This window comes from Castor canadensis, chromosome 9 (genome assembly GCF_047511655.1).
Source record: "Castor canadensis chromosome 9, mCasCan1.hap1v2, whole genome shotgun sequence".
Taxonomy (NCBI): domain Eukaryota; kingdom Metazoa; phylum Chordata; class Mammalia; order Rodentia; family Castoridae; genus Castor; species Castor canadensis.
In genome coordinates, this window is record NC_133394.1 from 45,001,030 (window position 1) to 45,015,735 (window position 14,706).

Below are 14,706 nucleotides of genomic sequence, written 5' to 3' on the forward strand. Positions count from 1 at the left end.
CTCTTTTTCTGTTTCACTGAAGATGACTTAACCCAGAATGACACTTTGAACAAGCATTTAGGTTAATATTAGAATTTAATTTTAGTGACAATTATTTCCCTCTGACAACTGGTGAAAAATTTTAAAACTGAAAATGGCCCATGAGAACTGAGAAACAGCCAAAGGCATGCACTTGACAGATTTCTGTTCCCTAAAGGTTTGACGGGACTTTTGACAGCAGTTGGGGTTAACTGCCTTGCTTCTGTCCTTTCCAATGGCTGCCCTGTGGTCATTCCAGCAGTCTGGTTTTGCCAGTCTTCATGAAAACTGACAAAAGGCCCAGAAGAATCTCTAAAAGCTTCAATGGGGCCAAAACCACAAAGAAATGTGGCTCTGTGCCTTTGTGTTTCTATAATTTCAATTTGTTGAATTTTCTGAAGATCCTTAGGGGACATTTACAAACTAAATGATTTAAATCACTCATATCTAAATTAGGCAAAGTAACTTATAATTTATGGTTTATTATTGTCCCTGTTTGTGCAAAAGCATTAAAGTTATTTTTAAATGCAAGGATCATTTTGCAGATTTACTACAGATTTTACTTGTTTTATTTTTATTCAAGGTCAAAATTCAGAGTAACATTAGCTTTTATAGAAAAACATGAACATCATTCTTTGTAATGAATATGGCTTTACTGTTACAAGAACACAGTAGGACTTTATGCAATGACAGGTTAGTAAATTACAGAGTGAGAAAGTCCTCAACCAAAGTTACATCAGACTGGAGAAATGGACATTTTTAGCCCCTGTTACACATCTGCTGATGAGAACCTGCCTGCTGGACAGGGCTTCGTATTTACAGCTTCCTTTTTGAAGAGGAATAACAACAACAAAAAAATCTTTTGGTTGTGTCATTTTAACACATTCATTCTTTGGTCCTGAAGTGGCCTCCAAGAGTCAAACTTTCTCTTGCACTTAGATCTGCTCTTGGGTTGCCAACACCATTTAAATTAGGCCAAGTCATTAAACTCCTTTCCTGTGAATTTAATGAAGGTTTTGGTGGCTTTTAAACTTAGTTCACTTCCCTCGACACAGCCAAACGATTTTTGTGGCTGAGGGATTATAAGAAGTGTAGTAAATGCTTCCAGGAAGAGATTAAAAGGAACTCTTTAGGGAAATGGATACCTCAAATGCTGAGCTTGAATGTTTACCCAATGAAAACAGTAGGTATGTATGTTCGTGATAGAAAATAAGGAATTACCTCTTTGAAATTTTAATGACTAAGCATTTACTTTGAAAATAACATAAAATGCCCACAATCCAACATATTTCTATCTATCTTTAAGCAACTTGAAATGTCCAAGTTGTGTTGCTGTTAAAAAATGGTAAATCTTGTTTCAGCTATCCTATTCAATAGATGGTGTCCCACTGGTAACTGTTTCCCATCATCACCCCTTAACCCTGTGATACAGGTTCCATGTAAAGTCTAATAAAGTTACTTGACTGTTTGGGACTGCAAAAATATTTTGCCATGGAAAGAATCTTAAGACTATTTTTTAGATATTTTCTCTAGTCCATCATTAATCCTATTTTATTTCACTTAAAATCAAAAAATAGAAAAAGATAGCTTGTGGTAACATAATCATACCATATAGAAAATACGAGAACGACTTGTGTCTGTGTTCCTTGCTGATACTTGGGTTTCTGTTCAAGAAAGCACCTCAGACACACACTCCTTTGACTCCCATCTCCCTCAGACCCTCAGATTCGGAGTAACTGAGCTCTGGTTTGCCCCCCTCACGGCCAGTGCTCTCTGCCACTCTGTGAAAACATTTGGAATCCTCAGAGACATCTCACCCAGCAATTTTTCCAGTAGTCCCAACACGAGGGACAGGAAGAAGCTAGACATGTTTGGATAGGATGGGAACCAAGACAGCTGAGTCCAGAAGCTTCTTCCTCCTAGTGTCAAGTGACCACGATTAAAATGAACAATTTGGGCTGGGGGAGTGGCTCAAATGGTAGCTGCACCTGCCTAGCAAGCATGATGTCCTGAGTTCAAGTCCCAGTACCGCAAAACAAATTAAATAAATAAAATGAACAATTTGGTTTTATGTGGAAAGACCTAGAGAATACACTGCTCCAGGATAAAAACAAAAAGAACAACAAACGAGTACAAAACAAAATTACTACCATTTGTGGGAAATGTGTGATCGATCTGTAAGGAGACCCAAGATCATATTGGTTAATTCTGAGAATAACATGTGAAGGGAGGGAAGAAGGCAAAAGTAGAGGAGATATTTGGCATTGTGTATTTTTTAGACTATTCGGATTTTGTAATCATTTGAATGTATTAGTTACACACACACATACACACACACACACAGCTAATTAAAGAGGAGCCAAGTAAGAGGAATCCTTTGAGACTCAGGTCTCAATGTTTTAATGCCTCAGTGTCTTTCATATGATGGAGACTGCAACAACCTCAGGGTCTCAAGACAGTGCTCAGATGAGGGCAACACTGGATTGGATGCCTAGAGACAGGGCCCCTAGAAGGCACAGGGAAGGAAGGAGTCAGTCTGTCTTGGGCTCCAGTTCTGCCCTCCCTGGAGGCAGTATAGGAAAGTAGCTGTGGCAGGCAGAATTCTAAGGAGGGGGGAAGGGTAGCTTGCCCCCCAACCCCTCACCCTGTGTAAATAATTTGTATAATCAACCCCTCTCAAGGAGGGCATGAGGAAGACAGACCTGTAAATATAATAGGATGCCACCACTGTGCTTTGCTTCTTAATCACTGGCCTTTGGGTTCATCCAAAGGAAACTGGTCTGGCTTGGTTGCTGAGTTGTAATCAAGTGAGTTCTGAAAATGAATGATCCCTCAAAGAAATTAAAGACACAACTTCCTGCTCGTCTGGAAGCAAGCAAAGGTCATGCCAGAACTGTCTATGGAGGCCTCGTGGAAGCAACTTTGGTGACATCTAAGAACCAGGAGTAGCCTAGCCAGCAGCTAACAGGCAAATAGGGACCTTAGTCCGTAATAGGAAAGGGGCTGGAAGGAGACCCCCAGCCTCAGGTGAGAACGGTAGCATTCTCAGTTGTCATGCACCCAGACTTCTGACTGACAGGAACCTTGAGATAATCATGATGCTGTTTTGTTTATTTGTTTGTTTTGTATATTATAGAACTTTATTATTCCCCTAAATACTTAAAAACTCACAAAATGTCCATGCTGTAGTTATGCCATCATTTATAAATACTGAAAATGCATCTTTGTTCATAAATATTGTACAGGTAATTTAATGGGTGCTATTTTAAGCTGCACATTTTGTGGTAGTTTCTTACACAATAGAAAACTAACATAGTTGCTTTTGTTAGAGGATCCCAGTTGATTACAAGGGTCCCCAAGGCATTCTGGGCTCTGAAGCTTCCAGTCACCTACTACAAGAGCCAGAGGTCATGGAAGCAGGAAAGCAAAGCAAAAAAACCCCAAAAATGGCATGTGTCTGTGTTATTTTGCCTGTCATATACCTCCAAGTCAAGTATCAGTCTTCCTTGTTGGATCCAAATTTTCTCAACTAGTACTCCTATAGTGTGATTTTTTAGTTAAAAAACACTTCTTTTCACTTTCCCCTAAAATAAAATAGGACATATTGGCTCAGAAAAAAATGCCTGACCTGGACTAAAGTCTCCATCTATCCTCTATGTCTGCTTCTTTCATTGTTTTTACTACCATTGTGTTGTTAAGTATGTACATAATTTTGAGAAGAAAGTTCCAGAATAGCATTCTGGCCATTATCCCTTGCTATTTGTGGCTTCATACTTATGACATAATTAATTGTATGATAAAATAATTATGGCTATTTTGAGGTCATCTTGCTCCAACACTGATAGAACAGGAAAAGTATCAGCCCTTCCCAAAATATGCTGCTCTTGAATAGTTTATTTAATCTAGGTTTAGACTGGAAGGTTCTCTTCCTATTCAACTTAGTCATCTTTCTAAGATTTAAAAAATAGTTCATCATCAGTTTTCTGTCACCACACCGCTGATTTGTTCTTGTAAAGCCATCCTCGCCTTCTTGTAAAGCCAGTGGACACTGTTCTGTGCTCACCTGACATCACTTCTCTGCATCATTTCGGACTGTTGACCACTCCTACTTCATTGCATCTGTGATCCAAACCACTGTCACTCTCACCTGCTTGGCGTTTAGGCAGGGCTGGCTTCATGGGTGTGTGTCCTGTGCAGTGTTCCCTGCTTGGCTCTGCGGTGACTTTCTTGAAATTTTTAATTTTAGAACAAAAAGTCCTCCGAATTATGTTGCTGGTCTTCTTTGGGAGGCATAAATTTGTTGTTGTTGTTTTTTCCATTGCCATTCTAGGCAGTCTTTCCCCAAACTCCTCTGTAGACTCCTCTTTTTCTACTTAAATCCAAGGCTGAGGGTGTAGCCAGTGGCACAATGCTTGCCTGGTGCTTAAGGGATAGCCAGTTGTAAAGTAAATGAGGCTCTGATTTCAGACCTGAAAAAAAAAATAATAAAGCATCATCTACATAAGTCCTAATATTGCCAAGTTTCTTCTTGGTGGCCTTCTTTCCTCCTGTCCTTTCTCCCTTGCTAATCTCTAATTACAATTACAATTTTTTAAATCCCTCTTAGTCATTTGTCCATATTCTTATGTTCCTCCCCCAGGCTTAAGAATCTAGCTCCTAAATATTTCTTTCCTGCTTTTTTATTTCCACTGTTGCTGTCATTAATGAAGCCCAACTAAAACTTTTGCCTAAAATATTGCAGGGAGTCTTTGAAGTCATTTTCCTAACTCCTATCCTGTTATCTAATCCACCTGACATAAACCTTGCTTCATAATCCAACCTTCTAACTGTGGGTATTCTTTCTAAAACAGTTATATGGTGTTATTACCATATGCCTGAAATTTTTCTGATTCTCCAATGTTTTCAAGACAAACGTCTATGATCTAGAATGAAACACAATGCTCTCATATTATGAGCTAACTCCTGCCTATTTTTCCAGCTAACTTCTAGACATATCCATCACTGCGAATGCCTTATACACTCAGTCTGAATCTTCAACATATACGGCACTTGACATAAAACAGATGCTTTAAGCATGTTGTGTAAATGAGCGAGCAATATCAGCCCATTTTAGCATTTTACACTCAAATGATAAATCCTAGAAAACCAAAGTGGATATGATAGTATAACCAGTTCTCCTTAATGTGTCATAGTGTACTTCCTTTGTAGATATACATCTCAAGCATTTGTAATAATCGAAGCTTGTGCTTTTAAACTTCCTCTGCAAGGAATTATTGTCTTTGAAAATCTTCTGGAACTCTACATTATTATTGTATGTGAGGCATTATATCTTTGTGTTTCCATGGCTCTGGGGATTCTACCAGGAATCAGAGACAGATGTGACTGTTGTCCAAACTGTATGGAAGACAGATGAATCATTTATCTTGTCCCTCCTCTTTTATCAATACCCTTTATCTTTTCCAAGCATCCAATACCTTGTTTTAGAATATTCAGTCCTATAACAAACATTTATTTCTAACATTTTTATTTACCAACCCCCAAACAGTATTCTGCAAACCAATAACTCCCATATTTTTCAGTTGACATTCATTCATGTTTTATTATAATTTTAAATATTTGCAAAAGATCTAGGTGGGGCATTTAACAAACAAAATTCTTTTATACTCTTTTCAATGTGTCCAATGAAAATTAAATATGCTAGTAATCTCAGGTTCTCTGTCATCCATCTAAAAGCACATGCAAAATTTCCATTCTACTTCTGCCATAGAATTTTCTAATGTGAAAAGTTTACATGCTTCAAAGCTTTTATCATATTTCATACAATATTATATGTATGTATTGAAATTATTTTTACTTCCTCTTGACCATAAATATTAATATTAAACTTTTTAGAAACTTATTATATAAGTATTTTAATTCATAACTGGTTAAAAAGACAAAAATAAAATTATAGATTTGGGTGAATATTAAAAAATAAAATTTTATCTAAAAATACTTTTCTCAATGAGACTCATGGGATTTAAAAATACTTCATGGATGAATGTTATTTGTAGCTAAAATAAAATAATATTCCACAAAAGTACATACATACAAAAAGAGAGAAACTATACATAAACAGAGTTTGGTTATAGCAATGCCCAAAGATCTTTGAACCTCTTCTAAAGTCATGTATTAAAAACTCTGTAGCAATCTATATGAAATCTTTTTAAGTGATCTGGCTTCTGACTGCTTGAGTCTTTCCTTCTACTTTGTTGAGAGCAGAGTTGGAATCCATTCAGCTCACCAAATGATTTGTTGCCCAATAATTAGAGTCATTCGCTCAGTTTCTGGGAAGTAAACCAAAGGCTCTTTAAAACTTGTCATATTACTTTCAAGGAAATCCGTTACTCCTTCACTCTAGAGTAAACTTCAACCCAGCAGACTCAGAAAGGACTTAAAAAGTTAAAATACTATTGACTTTAAAAGCTTTCCCAATAAAATATATCTTGATAAACATGTAAAAACAATTTCATGTATTTTTGACTTTTTTTTTGTCAAAGCTGGTTGCTGCAAATTTCAGTTGTCTTATGGAAGGACACAGTCCACTGTATAACCCAATTAAACAGTCCTCACTATCAAACTTGTCAGCTTAACCAGACGGTCTATCAAAAAAATCCCAACTTCATTTCTCCATGCTAAACCTGTTAGCACTAAACCTGTTAGCGCATGTTTTTCTGTGACATCATACTCACTCTGCACTCTAAATTCCAAGATGAAATGCAGAAAAAGAGTTTTAATGTGAGTTTGCCTTTTGAGAACAGATCAAAACAATGCCATGTCCATGGTTTGTGACTGGTGTTCTCTTTTCTTGGTTCTTAGGGGACTCTCCATTCTGACTTAATCCAGCTAAGGAGTTTTCTCTCACTTTCATTAACAGAAGGAAATTTTCTGTTAAATAATACAACTCCCATAATACCTTTTACCTCAGCAATTTCCTAAAGGGGTGTGTCCTGAGTTGCACAACACTGCCTGAAAGGAGTCTGAGACACTGACTGGGTTTGTTTTCTTTCAAACTCCTACTTCCTGAAACCAAAGCAGTTTATGAGACGCAGTGTGTTTCAAAAAGGTTGTGCCGGAGTTAACAATTTTCAGAGTCAGATTGGCTGGCCTGAAAGTGTTTTTCCTCCTCTTCAACATAAAAGTGAGTATCAGACCTCAAATGAAAAATTACAGTAGATGTAGGTACAATGGATGCATCATTTATATGGAAGTATCTTTTTTTTCAAATTGTAGAATACAATTTCCACTTCCTGGTTTTGTCCACATTTAAATAACATTGGAGCTCTAAGAGGATTTGCACTTCTAGAAACTTCTTAGAAGGGGGAAAGGTAGGGAGGAGAAGAGAAAAGGGCTATTGCAACAAATGTAAAGAGGAGAAAATGAACCTGTTTTTTCAATAAGGTTTTAATAGCAAGGTTCTTATGTCACAGAGCTTGTTAGACCTGCTAATGATCATCTGACTTTATCCATCACTAAATACAGATGTTTGATGACAGCATTAAAGGACTGTGGGAATTACTTGTTTGAAAACTTAGCCCTGGGATTTTCTCTTGGAAAACATAGGATATGACCATAGAAACTATCACTTTTATGACAGTATCAGTAATTTTGCCAGGAAGCAGGTGGATAAAAATCGCTTTCCATAAATGGGAAGAACTGACAGGAATTTTGGGTGTGGACAAGCATTATGGGAAAAGGAAGCATCTAGAAAAATTAAATTCCTTTGTGTGCCTAGTTAGAAGACTCTTCTTATTAAGAAACTGTAGTGTTTGAACTTAGAGCTCTAGCTTACTCAGGAAAACCACAAATTAAAACCTTCAAAATAGTTTGGGATTTACAGGTGGGCGAGGGCACAAACAGAGGCAGGACCACAGTACACTGGCGTCTCTGTTTGTAGTTCTTGCTTCAGCGCCTCGATGTCTCTCTTGGCTTTTTGTTTTGTTTTTTTACTTCATACCTCTACTACTACTATAAGAAGCAATATCCACTTTTATCTGGCTGCCGCATCATCAGTAAGAACATTTTAAATCCTTACGTGTTTCCCTGCCACTGCCCAGGTCCACACATGAGCTTAATTTATGATTACCTCCATGCTCTTGCTTCTCCTTTCCTCAAATGGGATTGGACTGTAGAGAGCATTAGTAACTGAAACACAGTCTGTGGGTCTCCATGTGTAGGTGGTATGCCAGAAAATTACTTGTCTATAAGGTGTGCACAGTTTTGATAGGGGTGGAAGTCAGCAAATTATCACTTGTGAGAAATGTATCTGAACAAATGCCAGGTCAGGTCTTATGTGTACTGACCAAAACGATGGGCTTCTCTCTTCTCACCTCCTTCCCAACCCTGTCATCCTCTAGTCTGGAAAGAACCAAAATACCAAAATTAGTTTAGAAGTAACCTAGAGTCTGAGATGAATCATTTAAGTTCTTCCCCTAATAAGTTACCAAAAATGTATTGCTTCCCTACTTTCATGAATAGAGAGCCAATAATTACTTTAAACTTCTAAAATACATATTTTAAGAAAAGTCATGCACATTATAAAATCTCACATAAATTAATACGGTGGGGTGAACGTGGCTGGTCTGTTACACCGTAACAATACCCTCAGTAAGTGCCACGACTAGGTTTGGGTTTCATCCCTGAAATTCTCCTTAAGAATAAATGTGTGTTGGGTTGGGGACATGGCTCAAGTGGTAGAGTGCTTGCCTAGTAAGCAAGAGGTCAATGCTGACAAAAAAAAAAAAAAAAAGCCCAAATCCCAGTGCCGACAAAAGAAAAGAAAAAAGTGTGCATTTTTAAGATATTTCTGAAATTCCATGGCTTCTCCCATTACAAAGAATCTCACTGAGCCTTTTCCCTGAATGTAATGTACATCCTGCTATTACTACTCCTTAATCGAATTCCGAAAATGATGGCTTTGGGGCATAAACTTGGGAGGAAGAATGGTAGTATCAGCTCAGGAAGTGCTAAGTAAAAATCTGAGTCAGTATCAATCAACTTATACTTAAAATTTTAATACACTGGTACAGTTATAAATGCAGGAATATTCTAACAGTCATTGCTGTCTTATAGCAATAGAGTAATTGCTTCTCTTTCTCTCTGTATATAATATGATATTATGTTAGCTTTTAATATTATTATATAAATATACTTATGTTACTTTTTTGAGAAAGCTAATTCATTACAAAAAAATAAAAATAAAAAGCTAATAGAATTCAACCATGCTTGTTGCATCAAGCATGGTTGGTTGGTTCACACCTATAATCCCAGCACTCAGGAAGCTGAAGCAAGAAGATTGCAAGTTTGAGGCCAGCAAAGCCTTCTTAAAAAAAAAAGCAGCAAATCCAAAAACTTCTATGCTATACACTAGTAAAACTATTCTGACTTTGGAAGGTAAATCTTTACCTTGTCTTTGACACACAGCTATCCAACTATGTGAGAGAGGAGGAACTAAGTCTCAGTGCTAGAACACAGGTGCAGGAGTCACAAAACATGGGAGGAAACGCCAGTCAACGCACTAATACAGACTTGAAATACTTGGGACTACAAGTGTTTGGGAGTTTGGAATTATTTGTTTATTTAATTCATTTATTCACATGTGCATACATTGTTTGGGTTATTTCTCCCCCCTGCCCTCCACCCCCACCCTTTCCCCCCCACACCCTCCCTTGTTTCCAGGCAGGACCTGTTCTGCCCTTATCTCTAATTTTGTTGAAGAGAAGACATAAGCATGATAAGAAAGACAAAGCGTTTTTGCTAGTTGAGTTAAGGATAGCTACACAGAGAGATTCCTAACATTGCTTTCATGTACAAATGTGTTACAACCCATGTTGATTCATCTCTAACTGATCTTTACACTGGTTCCTCATCCCCTTCTCATGTTGACCTCTGTTGCTTTAAGGTTTCTGTGTTAGTTCCTCTGGAGTGGGGACATCAAACACCTTCATGTTTTGGGTTTTCTACCTATCCCCATGCCTCCCGTATGTGCTCTCCCCTTGTCATGTGACCCAAGTCCAACAACATTGCTGTATTTGCCCTAGATCTAAAGTCCACATATGAGAGAGAACATACGATTTTTGGGCTTCTGAGCCTGGCTAACCTCGCTCAGGATGATGTTCTCCAGTTCCGTTCCTTTACCTGCAAATGATTAAGATTTCACTCTTCTTCATGGCTAAGTTTTCCATTGTGTATAAATACCACATTTTCTTAATCCATTCTTCAGTACTGGGTCATCTTGGTTGTTTTCATAACTTGACTATTGTTTGTGAATAGGGCTGCAAAAAACATGGGTGTTCAGGTGCCTCTGGAGTAACCTGTGTCACATTCTTTTGGGTATTTCCCTAGGAGTGGGATTGCTGGATCATATGGCAGATCTATGTTTAGATTTTTAAGCAGTCTCCAAATTTTTTTCCAGAGTGGTTGTACTAGCTTGCATTCCCACCAGCAGTATAATGAGGATTCCTTTTTCCTCACATTCTCATCAGCACCTGTTGTCATGATGCTATTTTTTTGATGATGGCTATTCTGACAGGGATGAGGTGGAATCTTAGTGTGGTTTTGATTTGCATTGGAGTTTGGAATTTTTTTAGTTTGACAATATTCGTATATACTGAATGAAATAACTTGGAGAAGAGGTACAAATCTAAATATGACATTTACTTATGTTTAACACATACTTTATACACATAGCCTGAATACAATTTCATACAATGTTTTCAAAGTGCCTGCATTTTAACTGTGACTCATCACATGAGGTCAAGTGTGGAATTTCCAACTTGTGGGGTCATTGTCAGGTCTCAAAAATTCTCTGATTTGGAGCATTTTGGATTTTAGATTTTCAGATTAGGGATCCCCAAGAAAAGCTGCTTTTTCTTGGGATGGTTGCTTCCATAGCTTTTACTGCAGTCTACTTATTTGTTAGTTTGAAGACAATGAAAAGGAAACATTACCTAACCAGTGTCTTGTCCTATGTGTTCCCATGACTTGGCTTCATTCATTTATATTTGCACAGAGTGTACCTAACTAGATTTAATTTTGTTCTATCTTCTCATGTTCCTCTTGCATCTCAAAGTGTGTCACTGGCTTGCCCAGAAAAGCACTGCTTAGAATCTTAACCTGATGGCGAAACATCACATTTTTTCCTTGGGGTTTCTCCCTCAATGCAGAGCACCAAAAACTCTGCCGAATTGCTAATGAAAGCTTGTCCATTCATCATTGTCCTTCTGTTCTATAAAAAAAGTTTTGCACTTCATCATGCTTCCTTTTAGTCACATCCTCACAATACATAATGTCTAATTATAGTCCGGACAGTACAAGCATCATTTTCCAAAATAACTATCACTACTTAGAAATTTTCTGCTTTGCATCATGCCTTGGGTAATTATTGAGAGACAATAATACACTATTCGTGAATAACATCTCTTCTGGGATATTGATGAATCAGGTTTGATGGACACTTTTGTAAGTTGCAGAATACTTAATTAGCCCTCTGAGCCCAGACTCCCTCCACCCTAAGTCTCCCTCTTCCCTGGTGGACAAGAGGTGTACACAAGGAAGCAGGTAGGCAGCAAAAGGCACAGCTCACCAGGGCAGCTAAGCAGCTCTTAGAAACACCCTCCCCTTGTCAATTCTGCTCCGTACAAGCTCCCATCGGCTCATGCAGATAAGCTTAGGAACCTCGTCTTTCTAGCTGTCCTTGTAGAACCTTCTCTGAATATATTCCCATTCAATAAAATGAACTCATACCACATTATACCCAAGCTGATGTTCTCAATAGAAACTCCATCAAGGACTTCACTATCAACTTGTAGATCATTTTCACCCTGTCATTATCCATTTCCAGTGTCTTCGTAGACAACATAACCCTGACTCCTTAGCCTTTTCAATCCAGTATTCTCTCCCACATTCAGCTGGTGATCACTGAGACACTGTGGCTCTCACATTTTATTCCACCATATCTGCCCTGATGTTTTTCACCTCTACTCATGTTATTCCATCTGTCAATACCTGTAGGCTCTAGTCAATCTTGCAATATAAGGGCTTAATAAATTCTGTTAATATTACAACAACCATAACCACTACCATCTCCACCACTATGATTTTTCAACTACCATTTCTATTAATACTAAATTTTTACTGGTTTCCTCTTAGTTTTCTACCCAGCTTACCCAGCAAAAACTCTCTTGAAGGAATTAACCACTGCCTTCCCCACTCTAACATCTGGATCCTTAAACACATCTGGAGAAAACCCTACAACTCTGGAACCATTGAAATTCTTGGACATACCCAGATCTTCAGTGTCCTCCTGGAGATTCTTTCACATGTCCTCTCAGGGACCTTCCTAACTTTCGTCATTTTGCTCAGGCCCCACTTCTACTCTCTCATTTCTCATTCAAAACAGAACAGAAGATAACTCTATTACTTCCTTCCTCCCCTTTCCCCCCTCTCCTTTCCTCTGCCTGAACAGTTAACTGCATCCAGGGCATCCTGGCCTCGTCTCTGTCTCTCAGTACAAGGGTGTCCTCTATCTCCTAGTCGTAGAGAACCATTTCTCACACCTGATATCCCTTCCTGTCCTCTTTTTCCTTTCTCAGGAAGACCCTGTTTTCTCAGGCTCTCCCCACATTTTTTTTTCAGTCAGTCAGTATCCTAAGAAAAACAAAGGAGAAAATCCCTCCCTGGGGCTTCAGCCCACTTCTCTTACTGCAGGCTGGCGCTGCCTTCACCACTGCTCTAAAATTACTTGCATTTCTTTACCAGGGACTTCCCAGGAGCTGGGTCTTTTAGAGTCTCTCTTCTCTCTCTCTCTCTCTCTCTCTCTCTCTCTCTCTCTCTCTCTCTCTCTCTCCTTTCTCTTGCTCTCCAGTCTTGACACTGTTAACTCTTCTAATTCTCTCCTTTGGTTTCCATTATCACCTTTCATTCCTCTTTGTCCTTCATCTTTGGCTCTTCTACCCTTTATATATATATATATATTTTTTTTTTATTTGCTTTTTGTTTTTGGTCTACTTCATACACACAGCTTCTGCTCTCAGCCACCTTTCCCTCTTGCTATATGTTCACCTTGGGTGAATCCTTGCAAGCTACCCTTGTACCAACATGTTGGAAGACCCTCTAGTTCCCTGCCTGAGTTCTAGACTCACATCCTACTAAGCCTTTCTAGTCTATCCTAACGTCTTCAGAACTGGGTTTATCATCTATCACCTCTATGAGTACTTTTCATGTTGATATCTGGATATGATTTTGAAGTCACATGAATCCCATTCTCTAGACAGCTTTTGAATCTGGTTTCAGGTCCTCAGTATCCCATACCGTATCTCAGTCTCCTGGGCCTGTAGTCTAGATCAGGTCATGTCATGTCTGAGTGGTTCCTGTCAGACCAGAGGCTTCTCGTTTCCTCTGCACTGATTTTAGCAACCTTCACAGACTTGCAGTTGTATAGTCTCCAGCCACACCACCTGTTCCTCTCTAATACCCAGATGAACTTAAGCTGCGGTCACACCAGGTTGCCTTGTTCTTTCCCGGACATAGCAAATTCTTTGTCACCCACTGCATTCTGTGTTGGCAAAGCCATCTCTAACTTGGGTGGCCAATTTTTTTTTCTTTTTTAATAAGATCCAGCTCAAACATCACTTTCTCCAGGAAAACTTGGTTTCCATCATGTTCTCTACCAACACGGATGGTCTCACTGCTCTGGTAGGTTAGGTATTTCTTAGGATCCTCAGCCCTCTTCCACCCCCAAAAGTAAGGCAGTGAATTGGGATGATTTCTTCTTTGTCTCTGTATACAATTAATTATTTTTGAAGGTCAAACTATATCTTTTATCTCTGAATTCCCAGTGCATGACACTCGAGTTGCTCAATACATAAAATTTCATCCATCTCTACTGTTCTGCCCAACTTCTTTATTTTAAATGAGACTTACCACTGATAAACCTCTCTAGCTCACAAAGGGAATCATTTTTTGCCAGAATTATGCCACAAAACAAATTTGTAAGTTCATCAGCACACCTGAAGAACTGCTTGCAGGTCTAGCAGGGAAAAGGGACTTACATAAGTTCACAAAGCTGATTTGTGACAGAGTCAGGATTAGAATCCAGAACACACAGTGTACAATGAGTGTAAGAGCCCTTGCCTGGTAGCAGGAGATTTTCTATGTGATTAGGATCCAACATAAAGTGAATAGATCTCAGTGTGGAGGGAATTCACTAGTTAATAGTACCCACTTAAAGGTGTAAGACACAAGGAAGCATCCCCTTCCCTTCATCCTAAATGACTCTCAATCTGTTCACCAATGCTGAATAATGGTAATTAATACTGCACTCCTCCTTTCACCATGGGGGATACATTAGAAGACCCTTACTGGAAGCCTGAAATTGTGGCTAGTACTGAACCCTGTATATGGTATATTTCCCTATATACCATGTATATATTTACCTATGATAAAGCTTAATTTCCAAATTAGGCCCAATAAAGATTAATGGCTATAACTGATAATAATATAGAACAGTTATAACAATATACCATAGTAAAAGTTATGTAAATGTGGTCTCTTAAAATATCTTTACTGTATTCACTCTTCTTATGGTGATAATGTAATGCCTATGTGATGAGATGGAGCGAGGTGAGCTATGTAGGCATGTAGTATAGT

At 38.4% G+C, this 14,706-nt stretch overlaps 1 protein-coding gene across 11 annotated transcripts in view; it reads left to right on the forward strand.

Moving 5' to 3' along the window:
• The first annotated feature begins 7,036 nt into the window (after nt 1-7,036).
• Nucleotides 7,037-14,706, forward strand: part of Alpk1 (alpha kinase 1) — a 123,886-nt gene continuing 116,216 nt past the window's right edge. For all 11 annotated transcript variants that reach the window (XM_074041548.1, XM_074041550.1, XM_074041549.1 and 8 more), the window contains exon 1: nt 7,037-7,198. The gene's annotated coding sequence lies outside the window, so the exon portion shown is untranslated. The remainder of the gene's footprint in view (nt 7,199-14,706) is intronic.